The 21,047-nt window shown below is 39.8% G+C and overlaps 1 long non-coding RNA gene across 1 annotated transcript in view; it reads right to left on the bottom strand.

The window, feature by feature from the left end:
• Positions 1-13,847: 13,847 nt before the first annotated feature.
• Positions 13,848-21,047, bottom strand: part of LOC130415258 (uncharacterized) — a 33,897-nt gene continuing 26,697 nt past the window's right edge. The window contains exon 3 of the long non-coding RNA XR_008905898.1: positions 13,848-13,967. This is a non-coding gene — a long non-coding RNA (uncharacterized LOC130415258). The remainder of the gene's footprint in view (positions 13,968-21,047) is intronic.

Here is a 21,047-nt window from a genome sequence, read left to right as displayed (position 1 = left end):
TGGGCACAGAAAGCAAAGTGAGAAGGAAAGAAAACAGCCTGCTTGAGGATTTGTTCCTATTTAATGTTTCTTTCACAGAGTAGCCCTCGAAAAAAATGGCTCACAACTCCATTTACTGCCAGGCAAAGCCAAGCTGACAGACGAGTGACGGATCTGACGGGAAGGAGACGGAAAGTGAGAAAGAAAGCCACAGAGAGAGGGATGGGGAACAAGGAAGTGAAACGTTATAGGCACTCACACAAGGAGCAACCTCGCAACCTGTCAATCAAAGTCTTGTCTCATCAGACACCAATCAGAAGCTCCTGGCAGGAGAGCTGTCAGTCAAGACGACACACTGTTTTTTATGAATGGAGTGGAAGCTGGTAGCACACAACACGTGCCTTAATCACAGATCAGAGCGAATTCACTTTGATGGGGCGGTATTGGTAGTAAATGCGGACTGAAAGACGGAAGGAGACAGAGAGACTGCTGATATCACTGAATAAGGAGACTTATTTCAATAAAGGTTTACCTTTTGGAAGTGCACACGGTTACCCGGATTGAAGCGCCTTGTCATTGCAAGCGCCATCTTCTACTAAACCACCTCCAGAAAGACAATCTATACAGTCCAGTGTATGCGGCTAGATCTCTGATTTCATTACAGTAAATAGTGGTTTTGGGGTGGAACCGCTGAAAGCAGCTGCCCGTGGTGATGTCTTAAACAGTGCCCTGGGAACAGGCCATAAAGAGGCGCTGATCCTTCCCTGCCACCGGACGCATCGATTGAGGTCTGTGGTGAGGAGCAGGAGACAGGAAGGAGGAGTTTAGAGGGAGGCGGGGATATCGCTCCTCTCTTGCACAGGGGAATGATATAAACATCTTCTATGGCATGAAAAAGCAGATTTGAGTGTGGGTGCTTTATCTGTTTGTGTGTATCTGTTTGCATTAATAGGACGGTGTGAAACTTACTTTTAGTATTTTGATCATTAAAAAAAGGAATATTAAAAATATTTTAATATTTTTTTACTTAAATCTTGAACATTTATTATGAGGATACATGGAATACAACATTCATTAGATACTCCACAAGCGATTTGAAACAAATACAAATATGTAAGGATAGGAAAGCCACAAAAAGCATACTTAAAGCATACACGAAAACCTCAAAATGTCAGCAGCTCTATTTCTCTAGTCATGTGCTGCTATGTGGAAATGTAAGTTCGATTCTTCATGTCATGTAACCAACACCACTTCATCTCTCTTTCTCCTTCATTTCCTGTCTCGTCTCCTCGTCTCAACTATCAGTGTCATTAAATCTTAAAAAAACGAAAAGAAAATGGGATTTGAGGCTGTGGAAGCTTTGATTAAATCTTTGCTTTACGAAGTGAAACATTTATGATTTTTATAACTGTTTATAAAATTGATGTTATATAACTTTGATTTATAACTGTTCATCAAATAATAATCTTTCGTTTCGTTTTTCGGTTTCTGAAACTCAAGGGCAACAATCCTACTTCACATCTTTTGTCAGTAGACCAGTGTTTTCCATTTACACACAAAAAATTTAGATTTCAAATATTTAATGATATTTCTGACTCCATGACAGCGATGAAAACATGTTCAAAACATTCCAAATATGTAACAACTTCATTAGACAGCTCTGAATTAAAAAAACCATCATCTTGCATTTTGGATATTCACATAGCCTGCACTCCAATTCAGTCAATACGTCCAAAACCAGACGCGTAACTCTACCCATTCTTTTCTTGTTTTGATAAACAGCGGTTGTTTACGTCCCGTTAGAGACGAATATCAAAAACAAGCCACAACAACAAAGCAGCACTCTGATGTTCCATTCATGTAAGTCCTGTGAATCCAAACTTTCTCTCTCTCGCTCTAAATGATACACATTGATAAATGTTTGTTCTCCAGCCTGCTTTGAAGTGCATTCGTTTCCCTCTTTAACAATATTTTCCCAGCTCATGGTGATGGAAACCATGCTGACACCTTCTTTTGCCTCATCAAGCTTCCCAGCACAATTACATGAATTTACTTTCAATAAATTACCATCCTCTCGAACATCACTCAAAGCCAGCGCACTCGCAAACAATATGCATTATTAATTTAATTGTCACTGTTTATTTGGTTAACTTGGAACTGATTTGGACAGCCACGCCTTGATAAAGCATTTAAGAGTTTTGGTTTTCATAAAGAACCCATAAAGAGGGTGGCGCATGGAGAAAAGAGAACATCTAGCATTTAGATGAAGACCACATCCGTCACCTTTTTTCATTTAATTCTGAAAAGTTCATTATTGTAGAACGGTGGTTAGACAAACTTGTTTTACCTCTGCTCCAAAATAAATTTATGGGCATCAACAGGAGAAGACCAAAAGAATAATCTTAATAATTATGGTGTAGTCGAAATAATACTTTTGGTCATTTTCATATAACCATTAAGGCTAAGTGTATGAAATCTCGCTTTTGAAGCGCTACGGTGGCTGACACAGAACTAAAAAGTTGTCACATTTTCGCTTCCTTGCTGAAGGAGATTACGTATTTTCGAAACGTGTACAGTTTGTTTGTTAGGGCTATCGTAGAAACAACATGTCATGGAAACCGCAGTGAAATAGCTCATTCTAAGATAATAAAACAACGCTTTATTATGTAAAGTCTTTATACACCTCTAAAGACAGTTATGTATATTACATTGCATTCTGTAAATAGATCCTGCAAATGATTACACATTGGACCTTTAACTGTATAGGCCCAATAAACAATCACATGCATAATATGTCTAAACATTACAGACCTGTGACAATTATCCTTTACGAAAGCTCATAACACAGCAACCCAATAATTATGAAATTACCACCATCGATAGAAAATATCGGATTTGTGGGTGGTGCTGACTTTAGCATTGGCAGTTTATTCCAAATTACAGCCAGCAAAGCACTTAAGGTCCAAACATTCTGCAAGACCTTCGAGCTTGGCTGAGATTTCTTTATAAACCTGACATCTGCCTCATTTGTTTCTGTTCCGGCGGTCGTAATGACTCGCTTGGCTCATCGAGGGACATTGTCAGCTACTTTCAAAGAATCGAGCATCGCCGCGTTTTATCCCACCAAATGTATCGGAAATGTGATCGGCCCAATCATCCTTCATAAAGAATGGCAACGAGCACAGGCCTCAGTTTATCAAAGGGCGGAATCTTGTTAGCCAATAATGGATCCGAGTCACTAAATCAGCTACAACCCAAGTGCCTATTCAAAACCCAATTTCGTCTCAAACACACACACAGGCGCACGTACTTCTTCATCAGTCACTTTCCAACACTAACAGAACAGGACAAGGTTATAAATATTCAGTGCGTCTGTAGCCTATCCCTTGCCAGTGTGATGAGTATGTAGCCTGAGAGTAAACACAGAAAGAGAGAGAGACTTCCATTCTAGTGATGAAGACTGACACACTCGAACCGTCAGCTATCCCAGGGCTTCAGGGGAACCTGAGGCACACAATACGCACCCCTTCTCACTCACTCTCTCTCACACACATTCACAGGCGCTTCGTCTCTCTCTGCCGTCTCAACGCCGGTAGAGCGGGGTTGCAAACATTTCTGTTAATTATGTATTACAGCTGTCCTTCATAAACTTAATTACCAGGCGCTGAAAGGCAACGAGGCTGCATTTGCATATGTACATGAAAGAGACATGGCATATGCAAAAATACGATTTAATTAGCATCCTTTGATAGGGCAGCTTGCAAATCAAACTGGCGTGCTGTAAGATTCTCATCGCGAGGCCTGGATTAACTGCGACGTGAGATGGCAAGGATGGCATTGCCCGTTGGGATATGGAAAGAACGAGGGGCAGGAGAAAACCAACGAGGAGCGCGAGGACAGGCTTCCGCCGCCGTCACATCCATTGCTGCGCATCTGAGCCGGGCCCCTGCCTGCAGGCGCCGGAACAACATCGCTTCGCTACGGTTTCCATGATTGTGTCTTGATTATTGTCATAAAAGGATATTACGGAGTGCCAGTCACTCTGTTTTTAAGCAAAATATAAATCTCGCTAATGTGTCCTCTCGCAGCCTAGGGGCACATGCGAGGGGGTGGGGAGGTTCAAGCTAGGAGATTAAAAGGGTGCTGGGTGCTGCACATTAGCACGTTTAAGTAACGACATGCTACACTGCGTTAGCACTGAGGCGCTAACTGTCGCACGCTTTGAATAATAGGAGTTATGTGGCATCACAGGAAATTTGTTTGTTTGTCATGAAAATTGTGTCGCAATGTTTTGTATGAAGTAAATGTGCTGTAATTTAGCATATTTTATATGCAGGTATAGTAATTATTGTCTGTGTGTGTGGGGAGGGGAGCAAGGCATTTCAAGTGCAAACTCAGCAGGACCGAAATGTCACCAGTCAGGTGACTTACCGATCCAGGTCAGTATGTTTCACATCAAGGTCAAACCGGTCAAGGACACATTCACAGCACTAAAAAACACAAACACACAACGGCTTTAAAGTAATGGCCAAAGTGATGTCCAGGGGAGTATATTTGCACGATTTTTGATTCCCTCAGGCTAAATTAAACAATCAAAAAATAATTTGTATAGTACAAAATGAACACACAACATTTTTATAGTACAGACAAAAATGAATAGAAAAACAAAATGCTCACCGAAAAAAAGCATATTGATATATATATATGCATATAAGTTATTTGTTGATGCTCTCTTGTTGTAATATTTTATTATTTCATTTATTATATTGTCCTTGCTTATGTTTTTATAAACTGCAAGTTTTCTAGTTTTTTGCGAAGCGTCCTTCAATTCCTCATAATTGAGCTTCAATTCACGCATATGTATGCCTACAAAACTTTATTGTATATTTAATCAAATAAAACTGAAAAAAGAATGTGGCGTTCGTGCAGCATAATGGTCAACATAAATGATGTTGAAATAAATTATGAAAAAATTATATAATTTTTTTTTTACAGAGTGTTATAAGGCTTATGCAAGATGAACATAGAAATATAAAAGTCCTACAAAAATCCTATTAAAAGTCTTTATAAGAAAGGCACTAAAACTTGCCTCTCAAAAATTGCCCTTTTGTGCTTTGTAGGAGAAGATACGTCATACAGGTTTGGAATGACATAAAGTTTGATAAAATGTGACAAAATGTACATTTTTGTGTGAACTATCCCCTTAACGATTCTTTGCGATTCAACGTCCGCCTGAAACCCTGAACGAACAAGACAGGTAAAACTGTGAACAAGCTGACACTCAAACTACTTTAATTACACTTCACCGAAGCGTAAACACAGATTATCCTCGCCAAGACATGAGGAGCGTTTACACTAATATATGGGCACACCGTAGGGACATTTTGCCCCAGAGGAGGGCAGGAATTGTGATGGGGCTGGTAAGGGCTGGCTGCTCTGCCCTTCCCCCAGAGCAGCCCCTCGGCAGCCATTTTGTATGCTAGACTGGGCGGCACAGAGAGAGATGGTCACAGTGAGAGCCTCGCCTCATCTGCCTGGCCTAATGATGGCACTCACCTGCTGTTTTACTGCCTCCACGGGGGCTAAATACTACCCCTCAGCTCTTTCGGTCTCGCACTTTTTCTGTATCAATCTGTATCTGTGTCTTTTATCAGTCTGTCAGCACCTATCGGGTGTCTTTTTTAGTTTCTTTGTCTGCGTTTCTCTCTCTCTTATTCTTTTGTCTCTCTCTTCATCACTCTTCCACACCCATCCTGTCCTCTGTACTCGTTTTTCCCACCTCATTGCTTTGATGAACTTTTTTATGGTCAGCACCCATAAAGACCCTATCAAGAACCACAAGGGTTCAGACGGTTTAGATCCAGAGCATGAAAAGAGGACCGCTAAGGTTTCAGAAATGGAAGATTTGACAGAACGGCAGCAATACATTTCCCGGCTGGATGAAAATGGCTGGTTGAATAACCCAGCATGTCCGACTGGGGAGAGAAATAGGTATTACAGAAAAGAAGGGAATTTGCCGGTTGCCATTTTAATGTCAGAAGTGACCCAGATAACAGAATAAATACTGAGTTTTAGGAGCGCACCAACTGTATTCACAAAATATTATTCTGTTCAGAATAGAAAAACATCAAGCATCATACATATAGCTTTGACCATCTATAACAAAATATACATCAACAAACAAACATCTGGTCACATCTGGTGGCTTTAAAAACTTTCAAAAGAAAAATCATAGATTCTTTGTTTCTCTTAGACCAGAATGTGTGGCAAAAGGAAACTTGTGCTAAAGTTTCCTACACTTTAGGGTAGATATTTCTCCTGAGAAAAAGATTCAGAAATCTTCAGAAGAGATCTCAACAAAGTCACAAACTGAGCTCATATGTGCCACATTTGTCTGTACTCAGACATTTTTATTATCAAATGTATACAAAAAACTGAATCATAACTATACAGTCTGTATAAAAAAACCTTTATACTTAATATATTTTGGGAATTCTCAATTTTATCTTTAATTTTTTTTTATATTTGTTAGTGCTTAAATGAAGTACTGTACAAGAGACAAGTCTGAGCATCTGAACAACAACCTGGGTTGGCATTCAAGAAAACATATTGTCGCTGTCGTTCCAAAACCTTGGATGTCCAAATTCACAGTTTTCAGAAAATGGAAGAACAGTGTACTTTTTAAATAGTTAAATACAATGTTGTCAAAGTTGACAAGCACTTTTAACTACGTTTCATTGGTTAGATATTTGCATCAGAGAAGGGCTAATACTAATGATATATGTAAAAAATATGGAGATGCGAGGTTTAAGAAGGAAAGCAGCAATAAAATAGACTACTAATGTCGTGGTAAATGGGATAAGGCATCTTCACTTTCAGGACCATCCATGCCTCTTCTACATCATTGCTCAACGGTGACTCAAAAATCGAGAATGAGTCAGTCAGTAAGATCATCTGGGTTGTGAGATGGAGGCCCAGAGGACCTCCTGTAAGCAGGTGTTGATGAGGAATGGTAATTTTATACGAGTATACGCTTAACTAAAAATGGGAAAGCACAGTAAAGTAGTGAAGACAGGCTGAAATTATCGCCCATCCTGAGTGACAGCAACTTTCTTCTTTTGTTTGAGTCTGTAAGAGCTCAGGAGGCCTTATGGGAAGGAGGCAAGCTTGACAACATGTCAATATCGCTTTAGCAATGTCTGTTCGGGAAGCTCTTAGGGATATATCACATGATTCTAGTTCCAGGCACAGAACGGGAACAAGACAGATTTGATAGCCTTGGAAAAGTGCGTACTTGATCTGTGAGGCCGCAAAAAAGACAATTAAAAAAAGAGAAAACAATCCTTTGTTTATCACTGTCAACACGTTTACTAGACCAGACACGGCATCTATGCGGAAGGCAGTGGCAGGTTGCATGATAGGAGAACACTTCTCACTTTTCTTTGTGAATTTATTCAGACAGAGCAAGAGAGACAGCGAGGGAGAAAGAGTTTACTGCTGTTATACTTCCCTCTTAAATCTGTCATTCAATGTCGGCTCTGTATGTGTCAAGATGATTGAATACAAAGTCTTATTTACACTGACAACTTCAGCCGCTGCTCAGCCAAGCACAACAAACAGAGCTCTGAAACCCACAGTCAAAACTAAAAACAGCTCATGCTGCTCTAGAGAAACACGTACCCTGCTCTTCACACGCGCGCACACACGCACGCACGTACGCTCGGATGCAGGAAGTTGAGGCGTTCTTCAGCACTGATGTTCTCTCATCTCACGCAAGACCATCGGACACCGCGTCTCTTCGGAAACATGCACGGAAATACACAAAAACTGTGGAGAAACAGAAGCTTGTGACATTTCAGACACTTCTGGGCATCTTCCTTTGCAATTTTTCCTTTCTTTTTTTGTGACCAGCCCAATTCTCCAGAATTGTACAACGGCTTCTGAGGGGTCACCTTTTTTTCTGGAGATATTCCTGTGTAATGTCAATTGTAGGCCTATTTAAATTTGTGTTTCCCTGTATTTTTATTTTTGTAGTATCTTACTGTGAAGCACTTTGGTCAGCATTTAATGTTGTTATGACCTTGACCTTGACATATATTGAAACATAATAGATGGCAAATTTAAGTCACCATGTCATTCTAAAGGAATCTATTAATGTACGTTCCCGGACTTTGATCAATTCATTGATGTATGATCGTACGATTTACAGTGTATAGTAACAAACTAAATCTCTTCTATAATATGTAGAATTAAAACGTATGTCTATCGCTCCGACTTTCTAAAACCTTGCATCTCCATATTTCGTGATTTTAATTGTTTGCAATAATCATTATTATTAGTGAACTTTTGTGTTTGTGGCTGGGTTTTGCAAATATCTTACAAATTAAAAATGATTCAAAAGTGCTTGTTAACTTTGACAACATTATTTAAAGTACGGTGTCTTTCCATTCCCTGAAAAAGAGCCATCTTGGACGTCCGATCGGTTTTGGATGGACAGCAAGAATATGCAATTTTGAGACAAAGTTTGAATTCCCTTGGTGGGCATCTTGCATCATTCAGAAGGTTTAGATTCCCACACCAATCTCTTTGTATGCCCTACAGAACACATCTGTACCAAGACAGGTGATCTGAGAAACTCATGCAGACCTGGCACTTTTACTCGTGTAAGCCATGGCATGGCACATACAAATGCAGGAATGGGAATGCTCTCCCAACCGTATGTTATTATGGAAATGCATCCCATCATACACTGCGTACACACACCTCGGACCAAAAAAAATCACTTCAACAAGAGACTGATTAAACTACCAGATGCCAGAAAGAGATCTACAGGTAATCTTTCTTTCCTAAGTAACCCGGCCAGCTAGACTGTGTTTGCTTTGAATCAGCCGCTGAAGCAATATAGACGATTTACTTAGTACTGTTTGCACTCTGGCCCCGAAACAACCATTTTAAACCAATTACCGTACAATCTATTGTGTGGTCTATATTATCTAAAGATTTTTATGTTAAACAGTTTTATTGTTCTGTCCCACCCTACCTTAACCTCCACTACTCTGATTAAAGTCATTAAAAGTTCTTGTCAGAATGTGTATAATGGGAATGTCATTCAGAGTATAGTACACAAAGGAGAGCCAATTTGTTCCTTTTTTGAGTGAAGACCACCCGATGTTTACATAACTGTACAGCCAGTATGACAGTTCTACATTCAACTATAAAATAACAGCGAGGAACGCAAAACAAAACGAGAAAGCAGATGTGAGTAAACCACTCGAGCAACAAGTCAACGTTACTGGATCTTCTAGAAGCACTTTTAGAGAGATTTTAATGTGCGTCTCTACACCTCCCTGTCAAATGGCATACTGTATATGATATTCAATATTGAACTTCTGAATGGTTCGAGAGTACTAACTCGTTGCGTTCTTTGAGACTCGCAAGGGTCCTCATGGTGGCCTAGTGGGACATGATACCTGAAAAATAAGTGTGAAATGCGCATAGCCATCCTCAGGGGAAGCGAGGAGAACTGCAGGATATTGTTTTTTAGTCTGTAGCAACAAAACCTAGAGATTCATCTGCATTTGGCAAGGAAAAACGTCCATTGGGATTAAGCACTGAATAAATAATTCAGAGCAAAATGGCCCCCTCTCCTCGTGTAAATGAGAAAGAAGAAGCATCGACTCGCCACCCCCATTCTGTTACCAACTATACCATTACACAGCAGTTTATTCGCCGGCCATTATCCTTACTTTAGTCAACTGGAAAAACCTATACACAATAAGAAACACCCTTATTTCTGGAAAGAATATACATTTCAAATTTTTCCAACTGAATAATGAGACATCTGAATACAACCTCTTATCCTGTCATGTAAGCTCTTTTTATCACAAATTTGGAAAAAGAAACCGATGCAGAAAAGTGACAACACAAAAGAGGTTTTGCAAACGTTTGGATGTTTGGCCATTACTAAATGTCTCTTATGCAAACGTGACCCTGAACATGTCAAAAGTTTGTAAGTGTCATTTTCAACTGATGCTGAATGCTGCATATGCTTAACTGTAAAACAAATGACACTTAAACGCATGTATCGCAGATTCATATAGAGTGTCTAAACAATAAATGAAAGGCTCATTGTTACATACTAAATCTCATGTAGTGTTCAAAAGAAAGCATCAATACGGCAGCTCAGTGATGATAGTGTAGATCTTCCCTCAAACATTTAAAATCAATCCGGCGCGTTTAAAGTTTTTACAGTTTGTAAATTCTCCACGACCCCTATTAGGCGTTCTTTTATTCAAGTTTTACGTTTGAACGCAATAACGTCGGTATCAGCTCACACCAAATGAACACAGATAAAAGCTTGAGCGGTGTGTCGGAACTTTCATGTCTCCGCAGAGGCTCAAAGGCTCTAACCACAGACATCCTCAGATGGGGTTCACTGTGGTTTGTTTATAGGGGCTGAAGGGTAACCGTGGCAAGCAGAGACTAGAATCCCCCACTCGGGACGGCAGACAAGTCAGATCCACTCAAACCCGCGTTGACACGATTAAACAACCGCTGAGGTCCGATGCTCAGGTTCGCTTTCCGTAGACAGGGCCGCGGAGGGCCGCAGAGACCGAGCCCCCAGCAGGGGCCGTCTAACCATTCAAAAGAGAGAGAAGGGGAAAAACATCATTTATTTACAGTGTTTACTGTTTACTGTTTCTACCGGGCCTTAGAGAGGAAATTAATTTTTTAGAATTTTCCCCCAGGTATAAAAGAGCAGGCCAACTCTAGGGCATTCAGCTTCTAAAATGATGAACAGTACGAGTCTCTTTGATTTTCATCACCTTTATCAATGACAGATATGATTTTCCTCTGCTCTCGCCGAGTTATGAATATTTCACCACAAAGGGCCTGTCCATTTACTGCAGGGTGGCAGGAGCCAAATGTAGATAGACGGGGTCGGGCAATTCTCTCTGTCTGTTTAATAAGATCACATGCATTGAAGAGTCTTTGATAAAACGGAGACTTACACAAATATTTAGACTGTTAAATTATATAAGGAAATCAACTACTAGAGCACGGCGCTTGTAGGGTTGTAGGTTCAATCCGAGAGACTAGAGATGATGATAAAATCTTTACCTTGAATACACTGTAAGAACCAAGAATATGTTATGTTTTCACGGAGATAAAAGACCTAAAGCTGTTCAGAGAAGTGTTTCAGGATTGTTTTCTAGAATACAGTAATATCTGGACCTCTTAACATCTCCACATGTTGTACAGACTGTTACCAGCTCAGCAGATTTTAATTTTTTTGTCAGTATTTAGTTTTGCAAGAAATGTGTTCATTCACTATTGTTAATTTCATGAGACTTTATCTCTAAAAAGCCTTTCATTAGTTTTTTTAATTTTCTCACAGCAATGGCCACCAGTGTTTACCCATGCGTTACTGTAGAACTGTCATTTTTCATGCATTGTTTTCTCAACAAGGATCCTGTTTTTTTTACTAACTAACTGTCTTAGGAAAATCTCATGAAAAGCGCCTGGGCACAGCACTAGACATTTCTTCAGCTTTAATCCGCATATGCGTATCAATTTTGACTTACTAAACCCCATAATACATTAAAAATGAGCACAAATACTTTAAAAGAAGCATCATTTTCTCTTGTGTAAAGAAATGGTGTAAAATTGCAAAACGTCCAATCAACTCGCCCTAATTTACCGGCGAGGTCCCATAGCATCATTTGGTTTAAAATCGGAGTCTTTGAGAGTCGTAAGAGCGCTGATCCTCCCAGAGCTTCTAAATGACAAGCTGACTATTACACCATAAAGCACCACCAATTTAAATTCCAAAGCAGTTTGCCAGGTCTCTTCAGAAGCAATATCTGCGAGTATTTCGCAAATGTACGAAATAAATATAAAAGGGAGGGAGATGCAAATGAGGGTGACGGAGGACTACTTTGAGGCGACTAGGTAATGCTGCAGCTATTCATCACGGCGCGGAGAGAAAGCACTCGCGTCCGTCCTTAGCATATTCTAATGAAGGCCATCATGCAAATTAGCGTGACCTTTTCTGGGCTTTTTTATTCAAGTTCACATTCAATGGAGAAATGTGTACATACGCTAGGCAAGCAAGCGGACGCGTACGCACGCACACCCGGAATTATATCGCGGCATAACAAATACTCTCCCCCCTCTCTAGCCGAAAACACCATAGTGACTAATTACAGCAATCAATGAGTACAAACAGACTAAACCACAGCTGGGAGACAGACAGGGATGTCTGAAAGAAAAGGATGGACTGGAAGTCCAGGACAAGAAGACAGGAAGTATGTCAGAGAGTTAGACGTGACGTGCCGCCAGAGGGCCGTCTTTCTTACGCCTCCCTCCCTTCGAGGATACCGTCAAACACACAAATAAATAAATTGCCTGGTGGACGGTAATTGACAGCTAGCGAGGCAGTCGAGTTACATACCCTCACAATGACTTTGAACTTTTCCGCTTGTAAAGATTAAGCATAAATATTGAAATATTGAAATGCAAGACGGCCCGGTACAAAAAGATGGAGGAAGATCACGTTGGGGTGTGTTGGTTCAGTATCTCCTGTTCATCAGTAAGCAGACCAGGCCTTTTCTCTGCGCAGACAGTTATGGATAGGAAACATTATCAGCCATGGTAATTAAAGGCAAAACTTATACATGCTGGGAGAGCGGAGGGAGGGGGGCGTTACGCACACCCATCATTTATCACACGCACCGGCTCTGCCAGAGAGCAGATGAGGTGGACCGCTACACCTCTACAAGCTTTTACGCTTGTGTCGGACGAACGTTTTGGAGGTTTCGCCCTGTGATGTGCATCCTGAGAGCCTGAACTCATGTTTGCAGGGTGCCGATATACGGCGGAGGAAAAATAGCTGCAAAGGACAGGCTTTGACTTGTAAATAATTGGTTAGCGTTTCCCAGTGGAACAGAAGCACACAGGGAGATTTAATGCTGCAAATGTTTCTCCTACAAAGGAAATGGAGGTCTCGTGCTTTGTTTACTCACATGCAGTGACCCCAAAAAGTATTTGGACGTCTAATATGTAGGAACGTCATTGCAATAGATAACAACATTGAACCAAGTGTTGCCTGCTATCATACTAAGTTCAGTTAACTTTACTTTTTACCAAGTGTATATAATTAGAACTGTCTTTTATAACTGTATATAATTGTTTTGCGTATATAATTCCTGCAAGCTCCTGTCAATTAATCCAAATAACCACTTGCCTACTTATCTAACCGCATTGCTATGTACAGCTGCTATACTAAACCTTGTACCAAACTTTTGCCTACTTGTTCGAAATATGGAAAAACATAAAAAGCCTATTTTAAATCTGGTTCAATTGATGTCGTCAGCGTTCGTCTTTGTTCAAAAGACCAAGCACAGTATCTACTACATACATTATATCTCTCTCTCTAATAAACTACAATATTCCCAGATATACTAACATTAAACACACATGCACACTTAACGTGCTGCCTTACATTACTTCGTACGGTTTAATAATAATACTACAATATTATCAATGTTACATCTTTGGTAAAAAAACATGCAGGTACACATAATACGGTATGACACGATTACACATCTGTCACAACACAAAAGTTAAACTTGGGTACAAATCTCTATTGGGGAAAGCGTACTACAAAGTCAACTATAGAGTATACTGTACAATGGCAAAAAAGGGCAACCAAGGATCAGGATTCCCCGTGCGTGTGTTTGTGTGTCAGCACTGGGAGTAGAACCACTCTAGCACACTTCACATCGTGGAGAACGACATCTCCAGCCTGCCAGGACCAGTCAGCACCAGTGCTGTCACAAACACGCACTCGCACATGTTCTCAGAGTTTCTCACACACATCTTCGGGCATCCGGCGGGTAGAGACACTGCGGCTGGAACAGCAGGAATCCTGCACATCGCATATCCGTCAAAACCTGCACTGCAGAGACAGGCTGTTGACATGCATACTGTAAAATACACACAAGAAAAGGAAAACGCAAAGGAAAATATTAATGCACAGACAATACGTATTATACGTTTTATTGATGACCCTATAAAATGGCTTTTTTTTGTTGAAACGGGATGTCACAGACTTGAATAATGATCTGCGGTTGGCTATTGCTTAGTCAAGGCAAGTGATATTTAAAGGGAGGAGACATCCTTAGCCTAAAGACACTAAAGATCATTTTATTGGTCAAAATCTGTGCAAAATGAGTCATCAATATTGTTCAACAATAGCAAATACAGACGACCAGAATTCTTTATTTAGCATCTTTAATAACAACCCACAACAAGGCATAAAAACAAGAAGTGGTACGCTTTGATGACTTACAGGGACAGAGGCGAGCCCACAGGAGGATAGAGAGAACATGCACTCTTTGATTGAAGATATCAGTGATACCCTGCTAGTAAAGGGGCATTTGGGACCATCTCTCACACAAAGACGCATACACTTACACATGCGGAAAGTGAGATGGCTAGAACGGAGCGACTGAAGGCAAAGGGAGAGAAACAGAGAGGAAGAGATGGAGAGACTGATAGGCGCTGATCTTCATGATAAGCGCTCCTGACAACTTGTGAGCGGTTTGCTGGTAGGACACTAATTGCCAGTGAAAGGTGACCGGGAAAGAGGCAAAGCAGCTCAACTCACATAGGCCTTTCGCCTCGGTCCGACATGATACCCGACGACAGCGCACATCCTCACATCAAAACCCCAACACACACACTCCGACACCGACCCATCACTCTGCGTGAAAACGGCTCACTGATACTCCCCTGGCACCCTGGGAAAAAAGGATGGTAAGAGTGGTGGAGGGCGAGAGGGATGGACGAGAGAAAGAGAGAGATGAATCGTATTGACGGATACCCCACGGTGGTGAGGTTGAAGTTGAATCTGCCTAGAAAGGAGGAGGAAGGTGAGACCCATGAACTGAGTGCCATTTAACTGGCCAAGATTGAACCTTTTCCAGCCGTCTTCACGATGACGTGCAGAAGCCCAGGGCACTAAGGATTTGAAGACTAAATGTTACTTAGGGCTAAAGGATGCTAAAGCAAGCATCACTTGCTTATATTCTTTGTCCATATTAAGGGTTACGGACTATTTTAATTCTCAAACTTAGGTTTGTAAAACTATATGATACCTGAAGACATGCAGCTTGTTAAGACAATGAGACTTTTCCGTGTATGTTTTAATGTTTAAAAAATGTGCGTTTACAGGCAAAGTTCACATTAAAGGACACTGAAAGGAGCAATGAAATCACAGATTTATATAAGGGTGGACCGAGTCTCTCCAATAGGGACCCCTTAAGTTAAAGGGGTCATATGACACGGCTAAAAACGAATATGTTTGTTTTAGATTATTGCAACGTTTCAAAAACGTTTTTTTACACATACCGTGCATGTTTGTATCTCCTCTTTGCCCCGCCTCTCTGATGCATGCAGATTTTGGCCTCTTACCATACTTGGAACATCAGGTTGTAAAGCAATTGGACTGACAGGTACGGCAATCTTACTTGCGTATACATTTGGGTGGTCTTAGTTAAATCATATGATGAATTGACGTAGATTTGCCGGGGTGTGGTTACACGAGACGTTTCAGGCAGGTTTTGGTGAGCATTCGCACTTAGATAGAATGCATCTTTTGTTCAGACACTAAAACTTTTGCAATTTTACGTGTCTAAAACATGCATGGGAAACTTATAACCAAAGACATAGAAAAACATGTATTCGTGCTATATGACCCCTTTAGAGACCCCTTTTATTATTGCATCATTTAATCCCCCCATGTTTTACAAAACCTGTATGACTTCCTTTCTTCTATGGTACACAAAAGAAGATATATTGAGAAATGTCTCAGTGGTTTTGTGTCCATACAATGGAAGAAAATGGGGCCCAATGTTGTTTGGTTACCAAAGTTCTTCGAAGTATATTTTTTTTGTCTTCTGTAGAAAACAAAACAATTTAAAATGAGGGTGAGTAAATGATGAAAGAATTTTATTTTTAGGTGAATTATGTCTTCAAGAAAAAATCTATTGGGCTCTTTTGTGATTATGATCATGACTTGGTCTCCTTTAAATTAGGCCTAGCTAGCACCCATACCACTACCATCAGTCACATAGCAACACACCAAAGAAAAAATTGTGTAGGAATTTTTTGTGCATATCTAGTTAAGTTTTACATATGATGGTCTGTGGTGAGTGTATACGCACATCTTTCCCTTTCACATTAAAACCGTAATGTCATTCAAATTCAAAATTAAAACATAACGCAGAAAAGGCCAAAAAGTTCACATTTAGAAGAAATACCAGTAGCATGTTCCAACGGGCGTACTTGTCTCGTGAAATTTGGTAGGAATATTCTCTGCTTTGGCGGGTCAGAGCTCTGACAGTGATTAGCGTCTGGACGCCAACGAGACATGAGGTTTCAGAAAGTGTGTTTGGCTGCACTCGCTGTCCTCTCCGGGCTTGTGAAACAATGCTGTTAGACGGTACCACACATATACAGAGAGACAAAGTGAAAAAGAGAAAGTACTGGCTGTAAAAATATTCCTGGCACGATATATTACCAAGCACAAATTCCATAAGGACAATTTGCAGCTTATGTGGAAAAATTATGTTAGTTATGGAGGTAGGGAGGTGAAGACGGGAGAAGAGAGAGAAAAGAAGGGCTCATGCAGGAATGTAAGAGGTAGACTTATAACGCTCCAACAGTTTGCTCATAACTCCTGAGGAGAGGCAGCTGTCAGGATGGCGACAGGATTGCTAGTGGTCAGCGGCCACCAGAGGATACGAACGCGTGAAAACCCAAGTAATGGTTAGCGTGCTAGCGTGTGTCATAGGTAATCAATGCGGGAGGGAAGTACAGGGTTACAGGGAAAATAAAAAGGCCTGGTAGAGTTGCACCAGAGTTGACAGCTCTCCAATAAGAATGACTTGCCCCTCCCCTCCATCCCATAATCATAGTCCAATCGCATCCAGGCCTCCAGGGGAAGAGAGGGAGAGAGAAGGGAAACAAGACAGATGTTAAGAGTGGACTTGGTGATTGTTGGATCTTCAATTTTCTGACCCATGGACCTTTTTTCACCCATTGCTTCAGTTCCAAAACTATATCTCTTACTTTGTCCAGCGTATCTGATTGATTGTCTCACTTAGCTTTCCCAGTGCATTTTGCGACTGTGAGACACACAGGTGACAGCCTTAATTTTTTAGGGACAGTTCCCCTACAAATAAAATTCTTTCATTATATACTCACCCTCGTGTAATTTCAAATCTGTCTTTTTTCTGCAGAACACAAAAGAAGATATTTTGTAGAATGTTGGTTACCAATTGTTCCCCATTGACTTTCATTGTATGGAACCACTGAGCCATTTCTGAAAAAAAGCACTTTGTGTAAGAAATAAAGTCATACAGGCTTTGAATGGTACGAGGGAGAATAAACGATGACATCATTTTTGTATTAGGGTGAACTATCCCTTTAAGAAGCGGAATAGCTAGGATGCCTAACTTTTGTAACAGGTGCAATAAAAAACAGCTTTGAAACTGAGGTTTTGACTTTCTCCTTGTAATTCCTCATTTTTTTCCTGACTTAAGTCTAAATGAGCATAACAGTGTGTCCCATGATTCGTTCCTCGTTTGCCTGCAGTTCCTTCAAAGACTAACACGTCCAGACCAGACGCCCGTCCTCTCTATGCCACAGTTTCCTACCCATAATGCAGTGCGGCCCGTTCAGGCCTGCCTTTGAGGCCTAATCCACCTGGCACATATGTGACATAAAATCTTCCAGAAATCTCTCGATCTTTCTCTTATTCTCCTTCTCTCTTTCTCTATTGATCTGGCTGGTGTGTAGAAGCTGGATCTCTTTACAGTATGGTGCCAGACTGTTGGAGCCAGAGCTCTGGATGTCTGCTCTCAGTAGAACTGATGACGACACCCTGAGGATCCTCTCCGCACGGACTTGAAATAATAAAACCAGGCTCTTGCTCTCCATCACCCCCTAAGCTGTCGATACATCTGCCGCGCATGCTGAAATATGCGAGGACATCCTGCTCGCACGTGAAGACGGTGACCGGTATTTATGTCGTGTGGCTGGAATACAAAACGGCCTGTTTGTGAATGTCAGTTTCCAAATTGCTTTTTTTGATGCTTCAATTTTTAAAATAAAAACACGTCAGAGGGGCTGAAATCAGTCACAGGTCGCTGTAACGGGTCTTAGTCATTACAGAGGGCTATAAGAAATCTGATTGGACAGTTGAGACATCTAATGACTGGTAAAAGGTTTGCTGCTTTTCATTTAAGAATCTGCCACAAAGGTGGTTTTTCAAATATATATTTATATTTTTTTTTTGAGAATCATTTTCATCTGTCTGGTATTGTGATTTGGCACTTCAACACGCCCAGTCCTGGTCTCATTTAGAACAATACTGAAACTGATTGATTGCAATGAAGCAAGCTATTATTTCCTTGTTTTGTTTGCACGGAAAGAGATTTTGACCTTGAGGATCAGGCACTTTAAAGTATTTACTTTATGAATAGGCATTATTGGATATGTTGTGCATGATTCATAAGTGCATATTATTTTAAAGAAAAAATGGTTGTTCTTGAGATCTTTAATTGAGAGCATGATGTCACCCATTTGTCTTAACTTACCAAGCACCTGTCAAATAGAAACAACTATTTGCAACCCAGTCCAAGCACATCTTACTATTTTACGACTCGTTTCAATTCAATATGTTATTTAGGTTGGGTATACCTAAGGCACTTGGACGAATGCTTGAAACCAAACAGTTCTTAGACCCCATTGACTACCATAAAAGGAAAAATCCCCCAGAACTGTTTGCTTTGTCCAACATTCTTCAAAATATATTATTTTGTGTTCAATAGAACAAAAAAAAAAGTAAGTTTTCCATACTATGGCTATCAATGGGATCTAAGAACTTTTTGGTTACAAGCATTCTTCTAAGTATTCTTATTCGGAACAAAGAAATTTTGAATGCAAGTAAATGATGACAATTTTGACAACTATGACAACGACCCCTTTAACTAACATAAACAAGCTTCAAAAATGACAGATCACCTTTAAAGTCATGCAATAGGTCTTGAAAAAAAAACTCCTATTGAAACCAAACCATCGTCCAGCAACTCAAGGTAATTCATTTGTAAGATGATAAAGCAGGTGCTATTTAAATAAACGCACGCTCCGCTTTCCTCGTCGTCGTCTGGGAAAGAAAAAACAAAAGAAAGAATAATACGATTCTTCTGTTTAAACAGAAAAACACTTCAGAAGTGTCAAGTGTCAGAGTAATTAAAAAGAGAACTCTGGCCCTCTCCTCGGGTGAGAATCGCTGAACACATTAAGTTAACAAAAGCACGGGGCAAATAAGAGCCAAGGGAGAAGTGACAGTTATCTGCTAAATTCATAAATGTGGCTTTTTGTATAACGGTAATCATCATCCCTCATGCTGTCATTTTCCATTTTAATTGCTCGCCTCGGTGCCTTGGCTCAGGGAAGCCATTGGAACCCCGCAGAGCCCAGTACAGAGCTTGAAAAAGGAGAGAGGTACAAAAAGAAAAGGAAATCTAGAGTCTTACAATCTGACTGCTCCAGTTTAGGTTACTGCCATGTGAACATCTGACAGGTTAATTTTTTGCAATTAGACCGTTCTGAGCGCAGACGGAACAGGTGAGGACTTCATTAAACTTTTTTTAAATGTGTACATAAAACCCGAGCGCTAAATTACAGTAATGACGAATGTTCTGAACACAAGCTATAAAGTTTGCCCAACTGGCAAATGGCAACGCACCAGTCTTCGCTTATATGGTGCATAGAAAAAGGGTGTATATGGGACGGGGTTAAACCTCAAAGCCTGCTGCAGAACATGGACTGTTGAGTACAAAGAAAAATGGGTTTGGAGAGGAAGACCGTAGCAAAATGTAGAATCATAACAGGATAAAAATCAAGTCACGAGGCTAAGCTAACATCGTGAGCACCACCGCTCATAGTCGCCATGTCGTATATTTTATAAGACATCAAAAAGAAATCCGCGAGGACTTCTTTAGATTTCATCCTAATCTCACGCTGTTATCTCTTTCCTCTTCGTCCAAAACCAGCTCATATTTCACCCTCGGTATCTTGTTATTTCTATAATCTTGTTCCCGCCCATGATAGATTTCATAGAGCAAAGCATTTATCACAGGGTTTCAGAAATGAACTTAAGTTTTGCCGTGTCTTAAGTGCGAGTTTGTGGGCTGAATTTAAGAGACGGTAATGTTATTGAGAAGTATTGGGGAGGTTTAGAGGCTTTTTGTGAGAGAGAAAGTATAAGAAAAACTACACCCCGGTCTATTGAGTCTTTGTACCTAATATTAAAACAACGCATGTTTGTTCATTCTCATTAAAATATCTTCTAGTCAGTTGAAGCATATCTACAGTATATAGTTTTATTTTGATCTTCATCACATTTTCTGTGAAAAGCATACATTGTGAGTTTAGGAAGTCCATTTCTCAACACCTACAACCATTTTACACAAGCAAATCAATATAGCTTGTTGCAATATAAATTAAAATAATATTAAAATTAAATGTAGCATTTTTCTAATTTGTTTAAATAAATGTATAAAAAAATACATTTTAATTATTGAAGCATATCTACAGTACATATTTTTATTTTGAAATTAGACACATTTTCTGTAAAAAGCATATATTGTGTGTTTAGGAAGTCTATTTCGCAACGCCAACAACCATTTTACACAAAAAGTTATATATAGCTTGTTGCAATAAAAATTAAATAATATTAAAATTGAAATTAAAATGTAGCATTGTTCTAATTTGTGTAAATTAAAATTAAACACATTTTCTGTGAAAAGCATATATTTTGTGTTTAGGAAGTACATTTCTCAACACCTACAACCATTTTACACAAAAATGTCTAAAGTTAAAATTAAAATTAAAAAGATTAAATTAAAAGATTAAAATTAAAAAGATTAAAATTAAAATTAAAATTAAAATTAAAATTAAAATTAAAATTAAAATTAAAATTAAAATTAAAATTA

The sequence above is a fragment of the Triplophysa dalaica genome, chromosome 25 (assembly GCF_015846415.1).
Source record: "Triplophysa dalaica isolate WHDGS20190420 chromosome 25, ASM1584641v1, whole genome shotgun sequence".
NCBI lineage: Eukaryota > Metazoa > Chordata > Actinopteri > Cypriniformes > Nemacheilidae > Triplophysa > Triplophysa dalaica.
The sequence above is the reverse complement of the archived record's forward strand: the minus strand, read 5'-3'. Positions and strand labels throughout refer to the sequence as shown.